Source organism: Galeopterus variegatus, unplaced genomic scaffold (genome assembly GCF_000696425.1).
Source record: "Galeopterus variegatus unplaced genomic scaffold, G_variegatus-3.0.2 Scaffold2572, whole genome shotgun sequence".
NCBI lineage: Eukaryota > Metazoa > Chordata > Mammalia > Dermoptera > Cynocephalidae > Galeopterus > Galeopterus variegatus.
Window position 1 is genome coordinate 15,431 of NW_007728683.1, and position 18,598 is coordinate 34,028.

At 47.3% G+C, this 18,598-nt stretch overlaps 1 long non-coding RNA gene across 1 annotated transcript; it reads right to left on the reverse strand.

Moving 5' to 3' along the window:
- Nucleotides 1–5,595: 5,595 nt before the first annotated feature.
- Nucleotides 5,596–15,406, reverse strand: LOC103598331. Its single transcript, XR_551193.1, has 2 exons — nt 15,343–15,406; nt 5,596–6,422 (listed from the first exon to the last, which is right to left on the reverse strand). It is a non-coding gene; the product is annotated as an uncharacterized LOC103598331 (long non-coding RNA).
- Nucleotides 15,407–18,598: the final 3,192 nt, after the last annotated feature.

Below are 18,598 nucleotides of genomic sequence, written 5' to 3' on the forward strand. Positions count from 1 at the left end.
TATAGAACCCTATGCCAAACAGAAAAATATGCATTCCTTTTAAACACTTATAAAACATTAACTAATAAATTAGGGAAAAACAAAATTTCAATATATTTTCCAAAGTAGAAAGTATAGAAGCCACATATCCTGCCCACAATGCAATTAAATTAGAAATTCACAGTGAAAGGACACTCGAGCACACACATACATTCACACTCACATGCACTCAATCAGAAAATTTAAGACATCTTTCTAAATAAATCTTGGGTTAAAACAGAACTCAAGCCTGAAATTACAAATTATGGAGAAATCTGAACTGCACTAGGAATCTTCTAAAAAACAGTGCTCAGAAGAAAATGTATAGACTTAAATGCATATATTAGAAGACATTAAAAAATGAAAATAAATGAACTAAGTACCTATTTCAAGAGGATGGGAAAAAAGTAATTCCAAATAGAATGAAAGAAATTCTCAGATACGTCTTTCAGCTTGGTTTAAATTATTCTGTCTCTAGCACTTTTCAAAGTTTCCGGCTTGATGTGAGAGGTCTAACCTAATTTCCTAGCTTCAGCACTGCTGGTATATTCATTGGGTTTTTTTAAAAAATAAGTTACATTGAAAGATATAAAACACTCTCCATACCCCCCAAATTAAGGAATATATCATGCTTCTGATTAGGAAAACTGTTAAATAGTTAATACTTCCCAATTTGATTCACAAATTTAATATAAATCAAATCAAAATCATACTAATCCTGTTTTGGTTTTTTTGGTTGTTGGTTTTTTTGCTTTAGAAATTTCACGTTATATGCCAAACTAGAAAGAACAGTGCACTTAAATCCATATGACCACGCCAGCTTCGACAGTTTTGCCCATCTTATTTTAACTATGCCCCAACAAACTTTTTTTTCTTCTCTTTCCTTTTGTTTTTATCTGAAGTGCTTTAAAACAAATTTAAGAATCAGGCCATTTCACCCGTAAATACTTCAGCATCCTTCTTTAACTGCATGGATTTTTTCATACACCCGCCATGCCAATATCACCCCTAGCAAAATTAATGTAATTCACCTGATACCCATTCTATCATCTGATACACATTCTGGGTTTAGACTCCAGACTGTCTCAAGGTACCATTTTTCATGTGTTTATTCAGATCCTGGTTCTGCCACTTACCAGTTGTAAATCCTTAGGCAAGTAATCCGTTTCTCTGGACCTGTTACTTTTTCTACAAAATGGAGAAAATAATAAATCTTTCCTCAGATTGTTGTTCAAAGGACTAAACGAGATAATACATTTAAAGCACCTAACAGTATTCAATAAGTAGTAATTATTATTAACATAAGAGATTCTGGCACAAATAGAATTACTTCTATAAATATGGATTTACTCCTGTGTTATTGTTGTTTGAACAGGACACATTTCAGATTAATTATGTGAATCCAGTATGACTCCAGTTTGCAAGTTAGGAAGAATGATTTAGGAGTTTTCAGGTGTCAAATAAAAAAGATGGTTTGTCTTACACCTGTGTGTGTCACAAAGACGCTGGAGAGAAAGCCGGGAACTTCTGAGGAGAGACGGCAGGACACTGGATTACAGAATCTTTTCCCAAAACCTAATAAAACAAACGAACCTCAAGTCCCAAAATATACGTCAACACACTGACCGACCTCAGCAACATGAAACGTGGGATAAACTCCTCAAGGGTCTGTGGGAACTCTGTTGTACTGAAAGTCAAAGACAGGCCTTTCTGGTGGGCACAGGTCAAGCTGAAGACACTGGCCAGAGCGTGGAGAGAACTTACTGGAATGCACATTCTTTCTGGCATTAGAAAATATCAGAAGACTATACAAACTCAAAAAAGAAGTATCCCACTTAAACTTCTTACACCGTCAAAAGGAGGATATAGACTAAAGCACAAAGGAAAACTTAGGGTTTCTGTATATAAGGTCAGGAAACGCAAGTGTAATTAGACCCTTCTCTCCCATCTAGGTCCAGCTAGTGTCTGTATGTCCCTGTGGGCCCATCTGCACACCTCTCCCTCCCACTGGACTGTTATTTCCACAATATTAATAGTACAACAGCCAACCTTCGATATATGTCAGACACTGCTCTTGGGACTTCACGTATAATACATTTGCAATTGTTCGTGTAATCCTCAGATCAACTCTGTGAGGCAGGTATTGTCATAATAGACCCATTTTACAGATGAGGAGAAGGAGGCACAGAACCATGAAGTAATTTGTTCCAAGTCACCCTATTTCCCAGTAGCAGAGCTGGATTCAGTCTCAGTCAGTCTGGTTTCAAAGCCTTTGCTCTGAAACCCGGAACTGTACCACACGTGTCATGTTCATCTTTATTTCTGTTTTAGTTAAGCTCTTTCAGTTGCAAAGGACATGTACTTCCTCAAGCTTCCTCAAGCATAGGAAGATTTATTGGAAAGATGTCTGGGCACGGGGTTCCAGGGGAGAAAAAATAACCACAACCCCCCAGCCTCAGGACAGACTCAAAAGTGGCTCTGGGTCTACAGGACGCTAAACACAGCAGTGCAGCTACCCTAGACCTTGGCCCACACACAACGCAGGCATTCTGTGCCTGCCAGCCACCCTGGGGCTGTCACTCCCCTCTCTGACTGCCTGTCTCGCTGACTCTGTTCTGATCTCTGCCTCGGTTGTTTCCAAACTTCTACTATCAATAGAACCCTTTATTTGGATGAACCTTAAACAGAGGCCCAGTCTATAAAACAGGTTAGAGTGAGAAAGGCGGGAGGTGGTGCCTGTCCCTTGGGCCCTCTCCTCACCATCCCCACCCAGTGGTGCTGAGTCACCCTGGGAAATCTTGAGGCCACACTGAGACTCACGGCTCTACCTCCTGGCTTCTGCTTTCTTATGGCTTCTGCTTTCTGACTTACTTTGGCTTAGACATAGCCCATTTTGACCTCCCAGGTCTTGCTCTATGTCAGGGGTCAGCAGTTTTGTTTTTTTTAAAGAACTAAATAGCAGAATCTGTATAGTTGCCATTTTCATTTTTCTGTCACACATAGCTGCTTCATTCCCTTGGTATTTCCAGATTGAAATCCCAGAGAGAAAGAGTCTGGTTGATTCAGTCCTACTTTTTGCACCATGTTCTTGCTGGCCAGGCAGGAAATTAACACCCTCGCCTTGAGTCAGTGCTCACCCCTGGCTGCACCAGCCAGGCTGGGCAGCAGAGGGGCACATGGTCCCCAGGACCACCCTTCTGAATCTCCCAGGAGAGGCAGCTTGCCTAGAAGTTAGCAGTGTGTGCAGCAGGCGCTTTGAGACCCGGACTGTCCGCTGTGATGTGTCCATCCCCAGCAGAGCAACTGGCTCACAGGAGGTGCTCAGTGAGGAAGTGGGTGAACAAGCGACTGAATGGATGCTTGGAAAAAAGATAAATAAATTAAAACTAACGGTGTTTTAAATACCTTTCAGTAAATAAAGAATATTGAGAAAATCAGAAGAAAATATCTTACATTAAAAAAAACCAATAGGCAGAGACCTAATTTTGGGGGAGGCCTAACCTTTCCCCTGGCCCCTGTCCTCTGCCTCCTGACCACCCAGCATCTTTCCCACAGGCATGCCGTGCCTGTGCCTCTGGGATCTATGAGCTTAATAAACTGTTTTCCTGAGCCCCTCCTGGTTCACTGCGTGGCCCACCTGACTAACCATCACATACAAAAGTACAAAGCACAGAGTATGAATTCTCCCTGCTGAGGAGACAGCACTCTGCAGACGATGCCCATGCCTTCCCTGCCTTCAGGTCTGGGTGCAGTGCTGCCTACTGCCTGGAGTCCTGGAGTAAACACTCTCCAAGTTGCCCCATTTGCCTGCACCATCTATTTTCTGCAAGGATCCTAGCTGTGTTTCCATCTCTCAGGGAGGGCAGCAACCAGCACAAGGTCACATGTTTCCGGCTGGGCCGCCTCTCATGGGTGTAGAATAAGGGCAGTTTCATCCCGTGCTCACATCGTCACCGAATCACTGGCATGGCACAGGAACATCCTTTCCACCTAAGACAGTTGTGTGTCCCGTCAGAACTTCCTGAATGATTTTTACATGTGGGTTGTAAGTGGCCTCTCTCAGTTTCTTCAGTGATAGGAACATGGTGTCTTCTATTACATCTTCCTTCAGTTTATTACTTTTTGATGCTTTTTAGAGGAAGTTGTTTAATACAATGACCTCTGAACTTAATACCCCTGTGATATTTTGTCTCCCACTTTGCTGTTTTTCAGATCGCCACGAGGTTATCTCCAAAGAAATATTGGAGCTGGATCCATGGGAAAACCAATGGAACGTGGTAGCCATCAACGTCCTCATGCATGACAGCTATGACGTGTGCCTGGTGGCCAGGATGAACCCCCGAGACCTCATCCCTCCACCTTCAGATTTGGTAGAAGAAGGCAGTGAACACTGAGCTTGGTGTTTCGGAGGGCCTCCCACTGTGTCACAAGGGAGGCCCTTGGAGCAGACTGCCATCGCATCTGTCAGTCAGCAGACATGTGCATTGCATGCGCAGCGCAGCGTGTGAAGCAGTGGGTGCTGGGCACGGGGAGGGGGTGCAGATTCTGCCTTCAGGGACCCTACAAGGGGAAGGGGTGATGGCCGCAGAGGAGCACGGGCGGGCGGGGAGGAGGGTGCAGATTCTGCCTTCAGGGACCTCCCAGTCCCACAGGGTAGAGAAGACAGTACAAGGGGAAGGGGTGATGGCCACAGAGGAGCATGGGCAGGCAGGGAGGGCTACAGGAATGCAGGGGATGGAGGGAGCTCGCTCTGCTGGGGACTCAAGAATAGCGTCGCCACAGTGCGTGTCTTTCATCAGGTGTGAGGGATGAGGAGGACATGGTCCCATGGGTGCAGTTGATGGTAAGGTCCTGAAACAGCCAAACAAAGGCCGAGAGGTGACCTGAACATGTTTGTCACAGCCCAGCCAGGTCTGGGGCACAGGGCTTGCTACTAAGACTAAAAAAGTAGATTGTAGCTAAATGACCAACACCTGAAAGAATGAGGGGTTTGGACCTGGTCCGTGAGCAGGAGAATTATCTCAAAATATTGATGTTAAAGTAAGACTTCTCTTCGTGCACTGCCCTGGCTTCAGTCTTAAAATACTGCCTATTCTCATTCAGAACACCCTTCTGCTGCAGCGACCTCACCCAACAGCAGGGCCGGCAGTGGCCACAGATTCTTAGCAGGCTAGGCACTCAAGCCAGACCTCCGGGAGAGAGGGTCCCGCCTATCTCTTTATCCAAAACGGAGGTGTGGGCTCTGCGGCCCCCGTGCACTCTGGGGTCGGTAGGGAGTGTCCTGGGCTGGACTTGCCTGGCTCGCAGACACACGCTAACTTCTGCCAGGTTGGCCCTGGCTGAACAGAACTGGCCTAATCCTCCCAAACCAGGGACAGGACAGGCTCTGAAGTGAGGGGAGAGGAAGCAGCACCTCCGCCCGCCTGCTGTGCTCTTGCCCAGCCTTTGCAATATCCTCCCAGTGTCAGAGGATGAGGATGGAGCCTGCTGCTTCAGCCCCCGGCGGAGCCCAGTCAGAAACGGTCACTCCCGAAATATGTTTTAGGGATGACATTTAAATGATACATGGGAAATCTATCTATTTTACCAACAACCTGTATTTCTGGAGGCACAGCAGGTTTAAAGGATGCATTTTGGTAACTGTTCTTCAACAATTTCTCGAGTTTTGCGTTGCACAAGGTTCTTTTTTAAGCAGGAGTGGTAGGCATGTTCCCTTGGGTTTCCCCAGAGGGAGACAAAGACTGAATTGAGACAGCTCTTGCTGGGCGCAGAGCTGTGTGGCGGTGGTAGCCGTCAGCTGATGCCCTGGGTTCCAGCTAGCCCAGGCAGAGAGGCAGGTCCAACACAATCGAGCCAGTTGTTGGGCAAGTGTAGGTTGTCCCAAGTAGGCAAGGCCGTAGGAGGGCAAGGCCAGGTCTCTCTCTGCAGTCGTACCCCAAGTGCCCATTGCAGCACTTGGCACATGGAAGAATCCTTCTGTGGCCAGAAGGGAGCAGTGTTTGTGAGCCAGAGGGCTTGGTCTCAGCACATCTAGGGATCTGAGTGAAAATGAGTTCATTCTTCTCCCTGGTGGAGGGTCACAATCCATACATTCTCTTTCTTGCTGCAAAGACAGAGCCGTTCCTCTGAGTGGGCTGTGCCGGCTGCTGGCAGCCATGGTTGAGCCACCTGCTCCACCTCTTGAGCACACTGGAAGCTACCACGTTCCCCTGGCTCAAGGAGGCCTTGTCGGCGTGTCGTGGCCCATCTCCTACACACCCTGGGTCCGAGGTCTGGCTGTAGTCCCAGCTCTGCTCCTTGGCTGGCCGTGCGCTCCTGGGTAGGATGCCTTCCTCACGTCCTCTTTTCCCCACTTGCAGAGTGGAGGGAAGCACCACACGTGCTTTACAGGCTGGGTGAGGTGCCTGTTAAATACCGAAGCAACAAACACGCGTCAGCCGCAGTCATTATTACTAATGCCATTGCCATTGTCACCAGCATTTCCCAAAGCAGAGTGCCCAAACAGAACCCAGTACTTCAGTGGGATCTCCCGGGACTTTAGGGAGAGACATGCATGTGGTTTGAGGCGGTTCTTAATTTCCCAGGACCAGACGCTTGGCTCCTCCAGTTGGAGGCTGACAAGCCAGCGAAGGCTAGCTGAGGTCTGGGCTCCTGACGCCTTCAGGGCCCGGAGGTAGCTCAGCAGAGGCACCAGAGGGTCATACCAGGTGAGACCCCCGCCCACCCGTGAAGGGCAAGGTGAGGTAAAAGGCCATTCCTGTCTAATGCGAGCCCTCCAGAGAGTGCTGAGGGAGGAGAGTGGTGACCCTGCCTGGAGCCAGGACGGCTGGTGCCTGAGCTGGTTTAGCACTGAAGGACAGGCAGGCATCATGAGGCAGCATTTCCCAAACTTGTTCTGTGGAACCCCTGAGATCCAAACAGGTTCTTCACAGATTTCAGATGGGATCTTAATTTTTCTTTAATTCTATGTAATAGATTGCTTGCTTGCTTGCTGACTGGCTGGCTGGCTGGCTTGCTTTAGAGTTTATTGTAAGCTCAGGGTGCTTCTTGGTGCTGACTCTGACATTTGCAATTAAAAACAACACGCCCCTGCCCTCCTGTGGTTCGATATTGTCAGAGATTCAACTTTGAAATATTTTCCTAGCACTGTTTTGATTTTTATTGAAGGCTGTCCCAATATTGCATGGAGGCTCTTCTAAACTACGGTGGGCTAGTTCTTATCTCACAGCACGGGGTTGTGGGACGCTGAGCAAGAGACACACAGGAGGGTGATCAGGCTGCCAGGGGCTGGTGAAGCTCTGGGCTGTCAGCCACGCCCCGACCCAGCCTATGTGACAGGCGGCGGCAGCACTGTCCTCTCTGATTGACCTCATAATGAGCAAACACTTTCAATTTGAACTTACAAGATAAATTTGTACGAATAAAAGATGGCTTTCATTTTGCTTTTCATATTTCTCTTCAATGTGAGTTCTATCTGGACAAGACTTCCTGTGCCTCCTGGAGAAGCAAGGGCAGCAGAGGCCCTGGGTCAGGCCTGTGAGGGGCCAGGGGGCGGGGGAGGGCAGCAGGTGGGCTGATTCCAGGGTGGCCGATGACCAGGAGGATGCCAAGGAAAGGAGATGAGGAGTCGGGTCTGTGCCCCAGGAGCACGGTTGCAGGCAGGGAAGTCCTTGGGGAAGGTCACTGCACAGCCCAGTGTGGCTGAACAGGTGGGAACAGACCCAGCAGGAGGTGGTGCAGAGCCCATGTCAGAGCCTGAACTGCCGGGAGCTGTGGGGCTGGAACAGCAGAGAAGACCAGAGCAGCCCGAGGCGAGGCTACCAGCACTTGCTGGCAGATTCCGAGAGCAAGAAGATGCCAGGAGTATGACCAGATGGGAACAGCCAGCCAAAATGTCTTTAGAGGGGCCCCTATTGTCAAGGGAACTCCCAGGTTTCCTTAGAGAGAGCTGCCACCCAGATGGCTTTGGTTGTTCAGCCCAGGCTAGGCTGGGGTCTGGGACTAGGATGCGGATGTTTTAGGAGAACCATTATTCTGCCTATTACAATCCCCAGATCCCTTAAATTGCCCAAGAACTGCACACACAGTTGTGTGCATACAATGTTTATAGGATTTCTCACACACACCACAGGTGGGAGCCATAGGGAGGACAGAAAGGGGAGTGTGCATAGGGACGCCTGGTTGTTGGAAGCTCTCCGCCCTGGGGACCTCCATGGCCAGCAAGGACACCTGAGAGGCTCTGGGAAACCCTCTGCTCCCTAGCAGAGGTAGAGGGAGCTCATATGCACAGGGGCCACCCTGGACAAAGCTTACACTGTGGAGGGAAAACGTGGGGCAGTAAGAACCAGGTCATTGACGGCATGACTGTGCCCCTCAGTTAAGCAGCACCCCTTTTATCATATCTCATGACTTTGGAGGCCAGGAACTCTGGCAGGGCGCAGCTGGGTGATGTGTCTGTTCCTCACATTGACGGAGGTCCTTGGTGGTACCCGACCAGTATCACAGGCCTGCCAGGTGGTGTGGATGGCCCCAAGGCCAGGCTCCACAGGGACATAGCAGCCTCAGAGCTCCAGAAGGAGATGTTCCAGCAAACCAGGCACAGCAGCCTGGCCTCGCAGGACCCACCCTCAGATGTCTCCTACGTCATTTCCTCCGTGCTTTATTAGCTGTCCAGGGGAAGGACAGAGACCCACCTCTCAAAAACAGGAGAGCCAGAGAAAGAGCAGCCGTGCTCCAAGACTGCCACATCCACCTTCCATGTGCCTCCGAAGAGGCTCCTCAAGGATGTGCTCAAGCAGAATGCGGGAGGAAACCAAGGAAAAAGGAAGACATGGGACCAGGAAGCAGTGGATCCTACCAGAAGGATGGTCTTGGTAAGACCCAGGCCGGCCAACTTGCTGTGGGCCCAGAGAGCACCCACCCCAAGTGGGAGAAAGGGAAAGGAGGACGCCAGGAAAGAGTTCCAATACAGAAACAAAAATAGAGAGACTGGATGAGCTACTGGCAAAATGAAAGAACATAAGGAAGGATTCAGTACATAAATGCAGAGAATTATGCAAGTGAAAACATGAAGCATGGGCTGGCCGGTGAGCTCAGTTGGTCAGAGCGCAGTGTTGGCAACACCAAGGTCAAGGTGTTCAGATCTCCATACCAGCCAGCCACCCCGCGAAACAAAACAAGGAAAACATAAAGCAGTTATTACTAGAAGAAACAAAAAATACGGTGTGTTGTGTATTGACGAATATACTGATTATCCTGATTTGATCACCACATACTGCACACGGGTATTGATATTCAACTCTGTATATTGTACAAATATGTATAATCAATTATGTTTCAATTTAAAAAATACAATGTAAATGAATGGAAACTTAATTATAGGGTGCCACTGGGTCTGAAATGACTAATTTCACACAGTCACAATGTCTAAGCCCCGTATAACCTAAAAAAGAAAAGTAACTATTTGTGGAGGGTGGAGGAGGAGAGGTGTGTAAGACTGCTAAATCTTTGGCTACCAACCTGTAGCATCCAAGATTGATAAACCAAGAAAGGGCAGCATAAACATATTATATAGAAATGTGGGACTGGCCGGTTAGCTCAATGGGTTAGAACATGGTATTATAACACCAAGGTCAAGGGTCCAGGCCAGCCACCAAAAAAAAAAAGTAAGAAAAATGGGGAACTACCCCCCCCCAAAAAAAGACAGCTGAATTTAGTTCAAGGTGCTGCCTGTGAGGATCAGGCCTGGATGTAGGGAAAGGAATGGTGGCTGCTCATTAACTTTTTGGAATGTTTCTGTGCAAGTACTAGTTCACGAAATGCTAAATGTTTAACATTTAAGGGAGTAACTAGAGGGTCTTGTAGCGCCGCAGCATAATAGACTCTCTGGGCCAGACAGGACCTTAAAGATGCTCTCGTGGGAGGTCGGCCGGCCACTCAAGCCTGAAGGGTGCTGACAGAGGACCCCACTGTGAGATGGTCAGAGCTACACAGATGCCCACAGTCCCACAGGGGCACGTCCTCAGCTGAGCTGAGCCCCAGCTGTGTTTGGCCTGAGAATGGCCTCAGGCTCTGATCAATCCCACTGTTTGCTTAGATGGCCCCACATGGTTGAGAAGACCAAAGGTCAGAGAAAAAGAAGGAATATAATTAATTGGTCATGAAGTGACTTATTGATCAGATGCTTTGTTTTACGTGGTACAATTGCCAAATTCGGCTGGGCTGGTCACTCCAAGAGCCAAGTCTGGCCCCCAAGCCCAGGGCTGCTTCTCTCCTGGCCTTGCTTCCTGCATTTCCAGTTTGCTGTCATCTTTGGTCGGAGGACCCTATGTGGACCAGGAATACTCTGCAGTTGTTAAAAAAGTCAAGGCCAATGGAGCTGCGGGATTAATTCCAGGATAAGCTGTGGCGCCCAGTAACCAGGATGAGGGAGTGTCTGTACAGAAACTGCCGTCTGTGTGAAAAGGCAGGTGATGTATTGCAAATAAGTTTGTGTATGCACATAACTATCTAGAATGATACGCAAGAAACAGGAAGCTGGGAGACTGCAGACCGGGGTAGGAAGATGGTTGACTTTTCAGTGTGCACCCATTTGAACTGTTTGACTTTTCTGCATGTACATAAAATAACAAAAAATAAGTGTTGGGGGGACATGGAGAAACTGGAGCCTTCGTGCCCTGCTGGTGGGAGTGTGATGTGGTGCAGCCATGTGGAAAGCAGTGTGGCAGGTCCTCAGAAAGTTAAGTGACTATTACCACATTTTCCAGCAATTCCACTTCTGGGTGTATTCCCAAAAGAATTGAAAGCAGAGACTCAACAGACTTGTACACATTCATGGCAGCACATTCACAAGGGCCAAAAGGTGGAGGCCACCCAAGCGCCCATCAGCGGATGAATGATAAACAAACTGTGGTCTGTCCACACAATGGAAGTTATTCATCCTTAAAAGGGAGGGAGATTCTGACACATGCTGCAACATGGATTAAACAGAGCAAAATAAGCCAGGCACAAAAGGACGAGTATTCTATGATTCCGCTTATATGAGGTCCCTAGAATAGTCATATTCGTAGAGACAGGAGAACGGTGGGCACCAGGGGCTGGGGAAGGGGGAACGGGAGTTATGTTTAATAGATACATAGTTTCAGTTCTGCAAGACAGAAAGGCTTCTGTGGATGGACGGATGGTGGTGATGGCTGCACAACGACATGAATGTACTTAATGCTGCGGAACAATTAAAATGGTTAAATGGTAACTTTTATGTGTATTTAACCACAATAAAAAATAAGTCTTTTACTGATAAATTTCCTGAGAGATTCTGGAAGCCAGCTGGGAGCTCTGCCCCAGGGAGGCCATCCATCTGAGACAGCCCAGGCTCCAAGGCAGGATGGACCCCTTCTTCCCCAGACCCCCAAGACCCATGATTTGGGAACCCATACTTTCCACTGCAGAAAGCTGCTGGTCCCTCACTGAGGCCTAACATTCCTGAGAACTGGCAGATGCTCATAAGAGTCCCCTGTAGTCCCTAAAGCAGATCAGGGCAGCCAGACTGCAGCGTCTGCTGAGGATGAGCCACTGACCTCTACAACTGAAGAGCTGAGAGACCTGCTGTCCCCAAGCACATCACACACCAGCCTCGTTACTGGAGAATGTGTCCATGACAGACGAGCCAGACAGGGTGTTGGCTCCACGTTAACACCACGGCCTTCGTGTGTCTACACTGGATTGAGTCAACACTCTCAACAGAGGCAAATGGTGCAAGAAGTTCCCCAGCTGCTGGGGTCAGGAAGAGGAGAAGAGGCGGAGGGCAGAGACCAAGATGCTTCTCTCTCTTTGTAAATGAGATTCTGTTTACATGTTCTGCCGATGGCAAGTGCCTCTTTTATCTAAGCAGGACTCTGGAGTTGCCATCCCATGTTGCAGTTGTCCACGTAGGGTTGGGATGATTACTCCCATTTTACAATGGGAGAGACCAGGGTTTAGAAGGACAAGGTCATCTACCCACATGTACCAGCTGTGACTAAGCTCCAATCATCCCAGCCACCTGGATCCTCCCCAGTGTGCATTACTGAGCTGAAAATGGCCAGAAAAACTGCAAGTGTGGTTTCCATTATCTCCCTTTCGAAATGAGGATGCCTTGGACCCCATTTCAGCCTGGAGGGGACCACAGCACAGAGAAGGCTTTCTTCTCTGGGTCTTGAACAAACCCGAAGGAAAAGGCCACCCAGCCCCCCAACCCATGAGAAGAAGGGACTGGTCCACCAGGAGTGAGGCCTGGCCCCAGAGCCTCAGGGCTGTCCCCACATGGAAGCCTCTGGGGCTGGAACTGGCCTGACCCTTCTAAGACACCAATATTCTCAAGACTGGCTGCAGAGGCTGGACACAGGAAGGGAGGGGCAGCCACTGCCTGCCCTCCCTGAGCCACTTTCTCTCCATCCAGCCTTAGGACAACTCCACGTTAAGGATCATGGTATAGATCAAGTAAGGCCATGTCGACGAAATGCCTTGCAACTGGGGAAAAAAATGTTCAGATTTTAGGAAAGGTAATAACATAAAACACCATATTAACAGATCAAAAAAAAATCATGATCATCGCAGTAGATGGCAAAAAGAGATTTTGAGAAATTCAACATAGATTCTCAATTTTTAAACCTCTTAATAAAATAGGAAAACGTGGATTTTTCTTAACATGATTTTCTTTAATATACAGAGGGCTTCCACTTCTAGCCACATGGAAATTACTGGACGAACCTTACCCTCCAGCTGTAAACACTTAGAAACTGGACAAATTATACAAAACACCTGTTTGCAGACATCAGCCAGCAGGCACTGGACACAGTCTCCAGACTGTGATCCCAGAGAGAAGGAAGCAGGTGAGGAGGTGCCGTGGCCGCCTGGCTCCCTGCTGCAGCGCGGGCAGCAGGAACCCAAGCAGAGCGCAGCCAGGAGGCTGCCCCCAGGGAGGCCAGGGAGCTGGGATTTGCAGGGCAGAGTACAGAAGAGGAGGGGGCAGCACAGAGGTGAAGCTACGGAATTCTGCTCCAGGCCTGTTGCTGACCCTAACCTGCATGTGCCTAGGTGTCTTTCCACCTGGCTGGACGAGGAACTGCCGGGGAGAGGGGTATGCTAAGGACTGTCCAACATCCGGCCACATTCAGGGAGGTGTTGGGCTGGTGGCTGGGGACACAGAAGTTCGTAGGCAAGTCACTTAACCTCTCTGTGCCTCAGTTTCCTCATCTGTGAAGTAAGGGCTGCCTCTTGGGGTTACTGTGAGGACTCAGCCAGAAGCACCTGGTGCTGGTGGGCTCACGGTGTGTTGTCACCACCGTTACCATCACAGCTGTTGTTTAGGTGGTTTCTGGTTTCCTGTGCCCATAAGTAGCACCACAGCTCTGATTCTTTTAGTCCAAATCCTGAAAGTTGTATTTCTGAATCAAAGGACAATCAGGCACCCATGACAGACAAGAGCAGGTGTTGGACCTAGAGCCCAGCTGCCAGGACCAGCGACAGCTGCAGCTGCTGCCACAGGGCCAGCTGCCCTAGGTCCAGCCTCTGCTGGGTCACCGCAGCTCTGGACCAGGCAGTGGTGGCAGATGGACAGCAATGATGGGCCCAGGAGACATTGAGGCCTGGGGCCGGTCAGAGAAGGTGACAGCACATGCCAGCAGCGGCCGTGGTGAGGTTCACGTGGCAGCAATTGTGCTACGCTGGGACAATGTTCAAGCTCTGAATCAGACTCCAGAGCCCTGAACCGCCACACTGCCCCACGCCCTCATGTGTCTGTTATAAGTCGGGCCTAGGTCTTTCCCAGGCAGCTCCATTACTGGGTTTCTGCCCCCCAAATAGGATTGAAGGCTAACGTTCCGATTTTTGTGTTGACAACTAATTCTCACCAATTTACTACCAGAGCAAAGGAGAGGAAGGATGCGGGAGAAGGAGCAGGCTGGCGGGCAGGGTCCTGCAGTGCCTGGCAAGCCCGTCTGTTTACATTTCCGCACCCTGAGGGAAGGTAGAAATGAACCATGGAGATGGGGTTTCCCCTGTTGCAGGGTCAGGAAGTGGGACCACAGATGGCAGAAAAAAATCTGGCACAGCTCAGGCTTTCTGAACTCTGGGGCGGAGGAATAAGCCTGTCACTGTAGAGAGGAAAACGGGTTGAGGAGAAGGGGCCAGCTCCTGGTGACCCTCTTGAGAAGCAGCCCACCAAAGTCATTGCCTACCGCCGGGGCCAAAGGTTGGAACTGGAGGGACCAGTGGCCTTTTTGCATCATGGTCTTGCCCTTTAGCAAAACAAAACAACACACCCCGCCCAGGAGCCAGGCGCATCTGCTGACAAACTGTGCCGTGCCTGCCCCTCCCCTCGGCTGTGCAGCACCCCCTCCTCCTCCTCTCTCAGATTCACAGGCCCCGGCCCCTGTGGGGTACACACAACGCCGCCCGGGCCACGGTGCCTCTCTGGTCAGTAAGACACAGAACGGAAGCCGAGCGCCACCTTGTGGGTGCTGGCCGCAGGGGAGGCACCGGGAGGAGCAGCCCCCGCCCATCTCGGCTGCAGCGACCCCGCCAGCAGCTGCTCAGGACAAAAGTTCCCGGGTCATCCTGACCCTCCTTCCCTAACACTCCACTGCCCGCCTGCCAGAGTGGGGTGGGGGTGGGTCCGCCAGCAGCCCACGCCGGGATGGAGCTGGGAGCGCAAGGAGCTCGGGGGTCTGGGAGGGAAGATGTGGGATCGGCCCAGGGAGAAATGAAGTGGGACCTGGCAGACGGCGGGCCGAGCCCAGAGAGGCTCTTAATGGGGGATGGCTGTCAGCTGACAGTCCCCAGCCAAGGCCAACGCTGACCTCGGGGAGAAGCCAGTCAGTAACCGGTAACAAACCCTTCCTTGAAGTGTGGCCCGGTTGGCCCATCAGCAGATCCTGTACAGAATATACCCGGATCTGGGGCCCTCTCTCATCTCCATCACTGCCGCCTCCAAGCCAGCCACCTTCGTCTCTCGCCTGGACCACTGACCGGCCTCTCAGCGGGACCCAGCTTCCCCTCCACCCCGTCCCCCCACAGCAGCTACAGTGAGCCTTTTAGTCATGAAGCACGTGCCCTCGCTCCACTCCCTTCTCCCATCCCAGGGAAGGGCCAGGTCCCCAGAGTGTGTGCAAGGCCCCCACTCTGGCCTCGCCCACCCCTCCCAGACATCTCAGACGCCAGTCCCTGAACCTCTTCCATGTCCTCCCCCTTCTCCGTGGGTCTTCCTGGCCATTTATTCAGAATTTAGCCCCCACAGATTCTACCTGCAACCTCCCCTGCCTTATTTTCCTCCATAGCAGGGCTTACCTTCTACCTGTACAATCTGACTGATCTCCAGACTCCTACCAAGTTATTTCAGTCGGTTTCTAGTTGTTTATTTAGTGTTTCCGTGGAGGAAGGAGGGCCAGGGACTCCCCAGGCTGCCATCTCACGCCCCCGTGCCTCCATTCCTGTGTTCTCAAGATCTGGCCATCTGGCTCCAGGGACATCTGATCAGTCTGCTCAGGGCCACTCACCGCTGAGGAGCATTCTCAAATGGTGCTGTCCTGCAAAAACTCAGTACAAGCCACATCTGTCATTTTAAATGACACGTTTTTAAAAAGTAAAAAAAAAGAAAAAAGAAATTATTTTAACTAATACATCTTAATATTATTTCAATATATATTTTAATAACATATAATATTACTTATAATATTATAAATCATGTATTTTAACTCAATATATCCAAAATATTGTCATTTGGAAACATATCTAATATAAACATCCATAAATATAAGTATGTATATAGTAAGGTGTGTACATAGAGTGGGACGCTTCCCACTCTTCGTTTTGTACTAAGTCCCTCAAATCCTGTGTGTATTTTACACTCCAGCACCTCTCCATTAGGATGAGCCGTATCTCAGGACATTCCATTAGACAATTAAGTGATCTTACAGCAATTTCTCAGTATCTTTACATAACAATCAGTAACTAGTCTGTCCTTGAGCCAGCAACCTTGCTGTGCCACAAATCTTTATCTTACACCAGAGACTTTACAGCCTGAGGAAAATTTCCAGTTCTCTGCAAGGTCAATATTTGAAACTGCAAGGCTTTGGAAAACCAGGCCCTGCGAGGTACATATGCTTTATAGTATATTCCACACCCATCAAACTGTCCTGGCATCCTTGCTGAAAATCCACTAACCATAAACGTATGGATTTTTTTCTGGATTCTCAGTTCTATTCCATTGATCTATATGTTTATCCTTATGCCAGTACCATACTTCTGTATTACTGTAGCTTTGCAGTAAGTTTTGAAATTTGGAAGTGTGAGAACTCCAAATGTATTCTTTTTCTAGATTGTTTTGGATCTTGGATTTCCACATGAATCCTAGGATCAACTTGTCAATTTATGCAAATAAGTCAGCTATGATTTTGATATGGATTGCACTGATCTTACAGATCAATTTGGGTAAATATTGACATCTTAACAATATTAAGTCTTCTAATCCAAGAATATAGATGTCTTCTCATTTATTTAGATCTTCTTAAATTTCTTTCAGTGCTGTTTTTTAGTTTTTAATGTACAACTTATGCTTACTTTGTTAAATTTATTCCTCAGTATTTTTATGTTATTTTTAGTGGAATTCTCTCTTAATCTAACTTTTGGATTGTTTATTGTTCTCCAAAGAAACAGAACCAATAGGATATATTCATTATAGATACATAGAAAGATTTATTATAGAGATTGATTCATAGAATTATGGAGACTGAGAAGTCTCACAATTTGCCATCTATAGGCTAGAGACCCAGGAAAGCTAGGGATGTAGTTCCAGTCCAAACTCAAATTCCTGAGAACCAAGAAGCCAAAAGTGTAAGTCCCAGTCTGAATCCAAAGACCCAAAAATCAGGAGTGCTGGTGTCCAGGAACAGGAGGCAATGCATGTCCCAGCTCAAACAAAGAGCAAATTTGCACTTCCTCCTCCTTTTTGTTTTATTCAGATGAGGGTGATCTTTACTCAGCCTAGCAATGTAAATGCTAATTCCTTCAGCAATCACCCTCACAGACACACCCAGAAACAATTTTACCAGCTATTTGGGCATTCCTTAGCTCAATCAAGTTAGCACATAAAATTAATCATCACACTAATTTATAGAAATACAATTGATTTTGTTATATCAACTTTGTATCCTACCATCTTTTGTTTGTTTGTTTGTTTTGTTTTATTTTTTTACAGCTGGCTGGTACAGAGAGTGTCCTGCAATCTTGCTGCCAATGCTTATTAGTTCTAATTATTTTTCAATGAATTCCTTAGGATTTTCTGTATGCAAGATACGTCATTTGCAAATAAAGATAGATTTAGTTCTTCTTTCCAATCTAGATGCCTCTTTTTTTTTTTTTTCTAGTCTAAGTGCCCAGCTAGAACCTGCAGTACAGTGTTGAATAGAAGTGGACATTATTGTCTTTTTTCTGATCTTAGGTGAAAAGCATAAGTTTTTCACCATCAGGTATGATGTTAGCTGTGGATTTTTCATAGATGCCCCTTATCAGGTTGAGGAAGCTGTCTTCCGTTCCTACTTGTTGAGTTGTTTTTATTTTTTCAAATGCTTTTTTGGCAGCTATTGAGATGATCATCTTGGTTTTGGTCTTTATTCTATTGGAGTATTATATTCATTGACTTCAGTTAGTCAACCTTGCCTCCTGAGAGAAATCCCACTTGATTTGGTATATAATCCTTTTTATATGCTGTTGGATTTGGTTTTTGTTGGATTTTGTTGAGCATTTCTATATGCAAATCAGAAATATTGGTCTGTTGCTTTTTTCTTCCCTGTGATGCTTTGTGTGGTATGGTGTCAGGCCTCATACAATGAACTGGGAAGTATTCCCTTCTCTCCCAGATTATGGAAGGGTTTGCAAGCAATTGGTATTAATTCTTTTAATATTTGGTATAATTCACCAGTGGGGCCATCTGGGCCTAGACTTTTCTTTATTTCTGAGTAGTTCCTTTATTACTAATTCAATCTCCTTATTTCTTATAAGTTGATTCAGATTTTCTACTTCTTTTTGAGTCAATTTTGGTAGTTTCTAGGTTATCTAATTTTTGGCATACAGTTTTTCATATTGTTCCCTTACAATTCTTTTTATTACAGTAAGGCCAGTAGTAATATTTCCTCTTTCATTCCTGATTTTAATAATCTGTCTTCTCTCTCTTTTTCTCCAACAGTCTAGCTAAAGGTTTGTCCATTTCATTGATCTTTTCAGAAAACCAATGTTTAGCTTTGTTGATTTTCTTTATTGTTTTTGAATTCTTTATTTCATTAAGTTTCTCTCTAAAAAATTTATCATTCATTTTTTTCCTTCTGGTTTACTTTTTTTTCTTTTTTTCAGTGTCTCAAGGTGGAACCTTAGGTTACTAATTTCATATCTTTCTTCTTTGATTTAGAGACCTTAAATTATAAATTTCACTCTAAGCACTGCTTTTTCTGCATCCTATAAGTATGTATACGTTGTCATCATTTTCAGTGTCTCAAAGTATTTTCTAATTCTCTTGTGATTTCTTCTTTGACATTGTTTCTTTAGAAAT